The sequence below is a fragment of the Chrysochloris asiatica genome, unplaced genomic scaffold (genome assembly GCF_000296735.1).
Source record: "Chrysochloris asiatica unplaced genomic scaffold, ChrAsi1.0 scaffold00002, whole genome shotgun sequence".
In the NCBI taxonomy this organism is placed as follows: Eukaryota; Metazoa; Chordata; class Mammalia; order Afrosoricida; family Chrysochloridae; genus Chrysochloris; species Chrysochloris asiatica.
This window is the reverse complement of record NW_006408520.1, coordinates 49,774,567-49,784,355: the sequence shown is the minus strand read 5'-3', so window position 1 is coordinate 49,784,355 and position 9,789 is coordinate 49,774,567.

The window sequence follows — 9,789 nt, the reverse complement described above, 5'->3', positions numbered from 1 at the left end:
TTCAATGGACCAGTGGAGAATGTGAACATCGGTGACTGTGAGACCAGAAAAAGTAGATGGTGCGCAGCTACTAATATCAATTGCTCTGAAAGGGATCACATTGGAAGGTCCCAGATAGAGTGAAGGAAAATGTGGAACAAAACTCAAAATTGTAACAAAGACCAAGCTTATTAGTCAGAAAGAGTCTAGAAAAACCTAAGATTATGGCCCTTGGTCACCCTTCAGGTCTGGAATGGAAGTCACCCTCATTTCAATTTAGTAATTGATAGGTATATAGGGGGGACAACAACACTAGTGACTTATGTTCATCATGGAATGGTCAACAATTCAATATCAAAACATTTACCTGGGGTAAAGGTTCAGAGAGGTTGGGAAAGAGGGTGGATTATAAATGGGAAACAAAGGGAAGAAGTGAAATAACTGTTTTTACATGTCAGGGATTACAATTTCGAAATGAAACAAACTGTGATTTATCAGATATAAAACTGATGTTCTGCTCTGTAAACCTTCACCCAATTGGCAATTAAAAGTTCAAAAAGGAAAAAAAAAAACTGAATGTAAGTCTATAATTATCTCAGAATTTTAAAAAAGTGTAAGAGCACAGTCACCTCTCCCAATAAAAGTAGAAGTTCAAAAATAACATCAATACTAATTCTGTCTCTTGTTTCAATGAAGGGTCTCTATTACAGTTAATTTTCTGAATTATTTTTAATTCCACCCTCTAGTCCTTTGATTCTTTTAAAATTTTTCTGTTGAAGAGCCTGGTCCCTTAATTATTACTTATTGAATGAGATGGACTCCGCAGCAGTCAGGAACTAGCTTTGTTCCTCTCCCATCTCAGCATTCACACACTATCAGGTCTCTCTTCTACCACACTTGACAGCATCTTTTTAAAATTTCTTTCCACAATAACAGTTTTGTCATTAGGTATTAAAAAGTTCATACTTGTCTAAATCAAAGCACTAATCTAATATTTGATTTAGAGTTTCTCCCCTCCTGCCAACTCAGGAATGACTTCTGCTGTGTGGGAGAGGAAACAGAGTAGGAATACATGGGATGGATTGTGCTCTGTTCTTTGTTACTTTTTACTCTTTCTCCTTCCTTCCAGCCACTCACCCTTTCCATCTCTGGATCCTGGGAGTAAGCAGGGAAAGGGAATCATGTTTCTAATTCTCTTTTAGCTATCAAGTGTTCTTTGTCACAGCAGACTTCCAAATACTGAATTTCTCAATGCACATTTGTAGATTATTCAGAGATCTTCAGCAAGGTCCTATGCCCTACATATTTCCTGCAATCGGTAATTAACTCTTCAGTTAACCTCTTTAGTGGGCACATGTCAGGTTCTCCTAAAAGCAAGCTCACATTCTGTTTGATTTGAAGCATGGAACGGCCCAGTCATTTTCACACTTGGCAAGTCTTTAATCAGGCACTGAGAAGCCAGACTACCATTTTATAGATTACAGTGAGCTCAAATACAGGACCAATGGTAAGGATAGCACAGTACTAGACAGTGTTCATTCTGTTGAGTCTTTCATTTCTAAGAGTTGGAACTAACTCAAACATGCTTAACAACAAAAAGAATTCTATAAACAATACTATTGGGGTTCCCCAACACTTGACATGGAAGTAGGAAAAGTAGCTCTCCTTAATCCCAGCAAAAGTGAGGAAAGAAAATGCCACGTTGCTTTCTCTTTTTTTGGTATTATCTGCTTTGTGTCTAGCCTGTGAATTCTCTTCAAAAAATCATCAATGGATCTCTCTCTTTTCTAAATAGGCCAGAGGCAGATGAGAGGATTAGTGATCTGACCACCTTCCAGTAATTCCTATGAGGCTGTTAGTATCTCTTTTTTAAATGGGAGGTCATTGTCTCCCAATGTCCTAAGCTTGGGAATCTCAAATTCTAAGACAACTCCTATTCCATATCCTATATTACATGCAAATGAATTTTTGAATAAAGTTCCTGAAATGAACATTGTCATTCTGAATCGCCACCCAATTATCTGTTGGTAAAAAAAAAAAAATCCAAAATAAAAGGCCATCGGCCTTCACCACCAATGGATCTATCCCTTTAGACTCAAATTGTCCAGATATTAGACTTTGCCCATGATCTTGTCCCAGGTGGAAAGGGCATAAGAAGGTAATTAAAATGGGGTGACAGCAAGAACAGCACTATCTTCACTGCATTCTTCCCGAAGTTAATAATTTTTTCTGTTTCAGGCCAGTCAAAATATCATATTACATCAAAATATAAAATCTTATAGTAAAAATTGTAAACTTATTTTGAGTTAACAACAGGTTAGGGTACTGTCAATAATAGCTAGTTCTCTAATTAGAACATTTTGTTTGTTGTTGTTGTTGCTAAGTGTTGTTGAGTTGGTTCCAACTCATAGCAACCCCTATGCACAAACACTGCTCTGTCCTGGGTCATCCTCACAATCGTTGTTATGTTCGAGTCCACTGATGTTGCCACTGTGTCAATACATCTTGTTGAGGGTCTTACTCTTTTTCACTGACCCTCCACTTTACCAAGAATGATGCCCTTCTCCAGGGACTGGTCACACCTGACAACATGTCCAAAGAAGGAGAGACAAGTAAGGAGCATTCTGGCTGTACTGCCAACATAGATTTGTTTGTTCTTCTGTATGCATGGTATTTTCAATATTCTTCATTAACAATTCAAATGCATAGAATCTTCTATGGTCTTCCTTATTCATTGTCCAACTTTTACAAGCACATGAAACTATTGAAATATCAGGGCTTGGGTCAAGCTCACGTTAGTCCTAGAACTGACATCTTTGCTCTGAAACATTTAAAAGAGGCCTTTTGCAGCAGATAAGCTTAATGCATTATGTTGTTTGATTTCTTGACTGTTGCTTCCATGAGCATTAATTGTGAACCCAAACAAAATGAAGTCTCTTACAACTTAAATCTTTTGTCCATTTATCTTGATGTTATTTATTGGACCGGTTATAAGGATGTTTGTTTTTATCTTTAGATTGAGGTACAATCCATACTTTGATGTTATTCAGTAAGTATTCGAAGTCCTCTTAGTTTCCAGCAAGCAATATTGTGTCATCTGCATATTGCAGGTTGTTAATGAGTCTTCCACCAATCCTGATGTCACATTCCTCTTCATATAATCCAACTTCTCGGATTATTTGTTTAGCATTCAGGTTGAATAAGTATGGTGAAAGCGTACCACCCTGGCACACACCTATCCTGATTTTAAACCATTCAGTGTTTCCTTGTTCTGTTTGAACAACGGCCTCATATTCTATTTACAGGTTCCTCATGACAGTGAGTACATAGAATGAGCACTGGATTGTGAATCACAAGTTTGGTGGTTCGAGCTCACCAGTCACTCCACAAGAACAGATGAGGTTTTCTGCTTCCGCAAAGATTTAAAGCCTCGGAAACCCTAGGCAGGGTCACTCTGAGTACGAACAAACATGACAGCACTCAACAACAGCATGAGCACAATTAAGTGCTCTGGAACGCCTATTCTTCACAACATTATTGCAGGGCAGTTAGTTATGCATGATGGCCCTTCTAAATAAATTTCTCCATTCTGTGATGCACTATAAATCCTAACCTCTATGCCTGTGATTAAAGTATTGGTGTGGCACTATGATAAGAACTGGACTGCTAACCACAAGAGCAGTTCAACCCCACCCATTACTTCACACAAACTCCATGTAGAGTCACTATGAGTTGAAACCAAGTCAGTGGTACTTAACAGCAACAACAATGCCTGTGATTATGGACCCATTTAGAAGTGAGTTGCTAAGGAGTAAGGTTAATGTGGGGCTTAAAAGTAAGGATTACAGTAAAACAAAGGATTAAGAATGTCCCTATCTTACTAGAATGTGTGACTCAAGTCAACACCCTTGAGTGACTCGGGGTGTGGTCTGACTCCAAATTTTAAGACTACTGTGGAAAAATTCACTGTCTTGCCTGAAGCTTACAACTGGCTCATTATGTCTGACCTCCAATGCGCAGGACTTTTGGTCCATCACCTGACCAGATTCACCAGCTCCCACAGCCTTGTACATCAATAGCCTATTGTCTGATCTGCTATTTGGGTTCCTCAGGTCCTGATATTACATGGCTGAGATAAGTCCTCAAACTGATCAGCCTCCACAGTTGTGTGAGTCGTTTCATTGACAGTTGTGAGTAATGTGAAACACTGCAGTATGATGAGGGAAGGGAGGAGTGGTGACTGAAGTCAAGGACTACTGAGTGGTAGAACATGTTGAAAAGTCGAACAGTTGGCATATCTTTAACCTCCAGCTCACAGGGATCAACTTCATGCTGATCTTTCTAAAGAAATTATTCATACAGTTATCCACAGTTTGTTATGACCCACACAGTTGAATGTCTTTGCATACTCAATAAAGCAAAAGTACACATATATCTGGTATTCTCTGCTTTTTGTCAACATCCATCTGACATCAGCAATGGTATCCCTAGTTATATGCTCTTCTGAATCGGGCTTGAATTTCTGGCCGCTCCCTGTCAATATACTGCTTCAACTATTTTTAAATGATCTTCAGCAAAATTTTATTTGCAGATCATATTTATGACATTATTCAATGATTTAGCATCCCACTGGGTCATCTTCCTTTGGAATGGGTACGAATATGGATGTCTTCCAATTGGGTACACAGGTAGCTGTCTTCAAATTTATTGCATAGATAAGTGAGTGCTTCCAGTGCTGTATCAGTTTGTTGGAATGTTTCTTTCTATTCGATTTCCATGATTGAGGGCTTGTTTTCCACCAATGCTTTCAATGCAGCTTTCACTTCTTCCTTCAATATCATCAGTTCTTGATCATACCCCTTCCCTTGAAATGGTTCTACATCAACCAATACAGTGACTCTCTGTAGTCCTTCCTTTTTTTTTTTTTTTAACTTTTTACTGTGATTTGAGTGAAGGTTTTACATTCAACAAATCATATACTTTGCTTCATTGTAGTCACTGTAATCCCTTCCATGTACCATCAGTTAACAATATTTACCTATACTCACTTTAACTCTTACGCTCCTCCCTCTGTCTCCTGTCATCTTCATTTTCCCTCTGCCAACCACCCTCTTTTTCTAACAATATTGCCTGCCCCCATTATCCTTGTTAAGATGTGTCTGCCCTCCAGTTCATGAATAATTTTTCTGACCCCCTTGCATACCATTATAGAATGTTTCTTTTATCAAGAAAATCTTTTCTTAACATTTTATAATAATCATCTCATGCAATATTTATCTTTGTAATTGACTACTTCACTCAGCAGAATGTCCTACAGGTTCATCCATGTTGGGAGATGTGTTACAGATTCATCATTATTCTTCAGCGTTGTGGAGTATTCCATTGTATGTATGTACCAAACTTTATTTACCCATTATTCTGGTAATGGACATTTAGGCTGTTTCCATCTTTTTGATGTGTCTCTTGTAGACATATTAAAGGATCCTGCTTTCTTATTCATTCTGCTACTCTCTGTCTCTTGACTGGTGCATTTAATCCATTTATGTACAGTGCAATTATCAATAGGTGCGAACTGATAGCTAACATTTTGCTGTGTAGTTTTTGTGTGTGGTGCTGCTGGTGCTTTTGTTCCTCATAATTTTCTGTGCTGAGTTCATTTTGTTTGTGGGTTTTCCTTACATTTTTATGCTGTATTAAGATTTTTTAAATCTTTCTGATTTTCCTCATTTTATTTTATTTAGTATATTAACTTTCTTGAGGTTACCATGTAGTTTATTAATTTCTCCTCATTTAAAGCAACCTGCCTTAGGTTCCAGATAGAGTGGGAGAAATTATGGAATAAAACTCAAAATTATTTTAAAAAAACAAAAAAGACCAGACTTACTGGTCAGAAAGAGACTGGACGAACCTGAGACTACGGCCCTTGACTACCCTTAAGGTCTGGATTGAAACTCACCCTCCTGGCACAACTTTCAGCCAAACAGTAGATAAGGATATAGGGGGACAAGAACACTAGCAAGGTATGCTCCCGTGGGATGGTCAATCATTAAAAATCAAAAGGGCAAAATTTACCTAAGGACAAAATTGAAAAGGGATGGGAAGGTGGGTGGAATGAAAATAGGGAGGAAGTGGGATGACTGTTGTTGCAGGGAGGGTATTGCAATCATTGAGAGGAAACAAAGTGTATGATTTGTTGAAGGGAGAGCTGATGAGCTTGCCTTTAAATTTTCACTCAATTCCCAGTTAAAAGTTTAAAAAACAAAACAGTCTGTTTTATCTTGAAATCTACTTGACTTCCTCACCATTTGGAATTTCTGTATCTATACTATTTCATCTTCTTTAGACTTTGTGGTTTACTTCATTATAAATTTATAACCTTTGTTACTTATTTTCAGTTGTGTAGGTTTGTTTTACTATAAATATTTCTATATCTGGATTGAGTTCTGGGTGGTGTTGTCATGTCAAGTTGTCTGATGCTATTTCTCAGTACAAAGAACACCCTTTAGTACTTTTTGAAAAATTGGTCTGGTTACCACAAATTCCTTTAATTTCTATTTATCTGGAAATGTCCTAATTTTGCCATTGTATTTGAGGAACAGCTTTGCTGGGTATATGATTCTTAATTGGCAATTTTTTTTTTTCTTTCAGAGTTTTGTATATGCCATCCCATGGCCTTCATGCCTGCACGGTTTCTACTGAGAAATCAGAACTTAGTCTTATTAGTTCTCCTTTGTAGGTAACGAACGTTTCATCTTTCCTGAGCTGCTCTCACGACTCTTTCTTTGTCTTTGATTTTGGAAAGTTTGATTATGATATGTCTTGGTGATTTTCTTTTGCGATCTGTCCTGTTTGGGGTTCCTTCAGCCTCTTGCTTGCTTATCTTGTCTTTCATAATATTTGGGAAGTTTGCTTCCAATAACTCTTAGACAATTTTCCCTGAGGTTTTTGTTTCTTCCTGGTTTTGGAATTCTGATCACCTGTAAGTTATTGCTCTTCATGATGTCCCAGGTAACTCTTAGTGTTTCTTCAGATTATGGCATTCATTTTTCTGATTGTTCTTCTAGCATACTTGTATTGAGAGATTTACTTTCAGGCTCACTAATGCAGGCTTCCATTGCTTCAAATATACTCCTGTGTCCATTTAATGTATTGTTTATTTCTGAAATCTTAGTATTAAACTTCTGGATTTCTAATTGTTTTAAATTTACATTTATTTTGTCTTTTTTCTTGTACTGTTTTCCTGAATTTTTCTCAAGGTTTTTTGTTTTGTTTTTTTTTCTGTGTTCTCTTAGCTTTCCTCCATCTTTCTGTCAGTCCTTCAAATGTACCTAAATAACGTTCTTTTGAATTCTTTTTCAGGTAGTTACATTCCCTTTTCTGCCTCAGAACATTTTCTGGCTCTGCATCTTGGTCATTTGTTAGAGCCATTCTCTCGTTTCTTTTTTTGAGCTAAAATTGTCTGTTTTCTCAGGAACATTGTGGTGGTGTTGTATTTGTATTTAGTTGGTGATTGTATGCTGGTGTGTTCTTAGCCTCTCGCCAACTGTCTCCTTTGGATGTAATTAGTGAATGGAAGTGTGTGCACCATTCTCTGTTTGCCATTTGTGCACCTCAATTTAGGGTGGGTTTGACTGGTGCTAGTTGCTGTCTATCATTGTTCAGGTTGTATAGGAGCTTGTACTGGCTCTTGCCCAGTGGATGGAGTTACAGAGGGTACAATTGTGGCTGGGCTGTAAGGAAACTGTTGCTATCTCCTTTCTTTTTGCCTGTGTGAAACTGCTCTGCCAGGCCATCTTCTGTCACCAAAGCTGTTCACAAAAGTTCAAGATGGTCGCACTATCTCTATCCAATGGCACTTCTCCTGCCAATAAGCACTCAATCCACTTCTCTAACCTTTCTCCTGAAGTTCAGGGTTCCAGGGTTTGCATCTGTATCCATTTCATTTGTTCTCTTGTATCTTTGTTGTCCTTACATCTTCATTTGATGCTTCTTGCAGCATTCAATGTTTTCTTCAGTTCTTTCAGCTTGAGAAATGCTAAGCATATTCTTCCCTTTTAGTTTTCTAATTCTAGGTCTTTGCACATTTCATTATAAAACTTGGTCTTTTTGAGTTGTCCTTTGAAATTTTCTGTTCAGTTTTTTTACATCTTCATTTCTTCCAGTTTCTCTAGCTTCTCAATGTTCGGAAGCAAATTTCAAAGACTTTTCTGGCATCCATTTTGGTCTTTACTTTCTTTCCCGTGTTTTTAATGACCTTTTGCATTCTCCATGTATGATTTTCTTGAAGTCATCTCACAACTCTTCTTGTTTTCAATCATTAGTGTCTAATACATTAAATCTGTTCTCAAGATGGTCTCCAAGTTCAGGGGGGATATATTCAAGGTCATATTTTACCTCTTATGGACTTGTTTTAATTACCTTCAGCTTCAACCAGAACTTGCATATGAGCAATTGATGGCTTGTTCCACCGTCTGCCCCTGGCTTTTTTGGCTGATGATATTGAGCTTCTCCATAATCTCTTCCCACACATATAGTCAATTTGATTCCTGTGTATCCCATCTGGTGGAATCCACATGTATAGTCATTGTATATATTGCTGAAAAGGGATATTTGCAATGCATAACTCATTGGTCTTACAAAATTCTACCATGCAATCTCTAGCACCTTTCTTTCATATTTTCAGTGCATTCCAACATGAGGGATCATCTTCTAGAACTATCTGACAGTGTTCCACTTCTCTTCATAAGGTTTTCAGTGGCCAACCATTCAGAAGTGGTCCTCTCCTTCTTCCTAGTTTTTCTTAGTCTGGAAGCTCTACTGAAACCTATCCACCATGGGTGACCCTGCTGATATTTAAAATACCAGTGGTAATGTTTCCAGCATCACAGTAACACACAAGCCACCACAGTATGACAAACCAACAGACTAGTGGTGGATTAGAACAGGTAGAGTCTTCATGTTTACAAGAATCCACTGACACTTTCTTTAAGATTTACAAATTAAAGCCCAACCATAAATAGTATACTTATCTTTTTTTACAAGTTGTAAGTAAATTTAATAATAAATTTAATAAAGATAATTATATCCTGAAAAATGTCATTTAGTGCCATTTCCTTATTCTATACATAAATATGCAATTAAGTTATAGTGGAAACTTGTAAACTTGGACGACCTGGACTCACATCCTTGGCCTCAGGACTTGCTGGCTGTGTAATCACATAATCTCATTCAGCCTCAGTTTTTGTAAAATAGGAATAATAATTGCAAGGTTGCTATGCTTTAAAAAAAAAAAAGAAGAAGTGTAAATTACTTTGCAAATAATAGTTTTATCTCTTCTTAAAAAACAAAAATTGGGTTGTTTTTTTCTTCCTAATACATCACACACATTGAATTTACTGACATGACTACAAGCACAATCTTTGAAGTCAGCCAGACTCAGTAACACTCAGTGCCACTCAATAACTATTTGCTGAATAAATAAAATAGTGAAATATTTATTCAGTCTCAACCTCTACTCAGAACCTCTAGTCAAATGTTGTATCCTCTCTAACCCTCATGGTCATGAATGTAAAAGATACAAATACCTTTTGCATGTTTTGTAAAAGATACAAATATCAATTTGAATTGAAGTAGGTACTTCAGTGATTCTCAGTCACAGTACATGTCAGAATTCCTGTCATTTCTGATTCAGTAGGTCTGAGACAAGGCCTAGGCAATTGCATATTTTATGACACACAGGTATCTGGAAACAAATATTCCACTAACTCCCTCCTATGGTTGTTGTAAAGATTAAATAAAATAATGTATTTA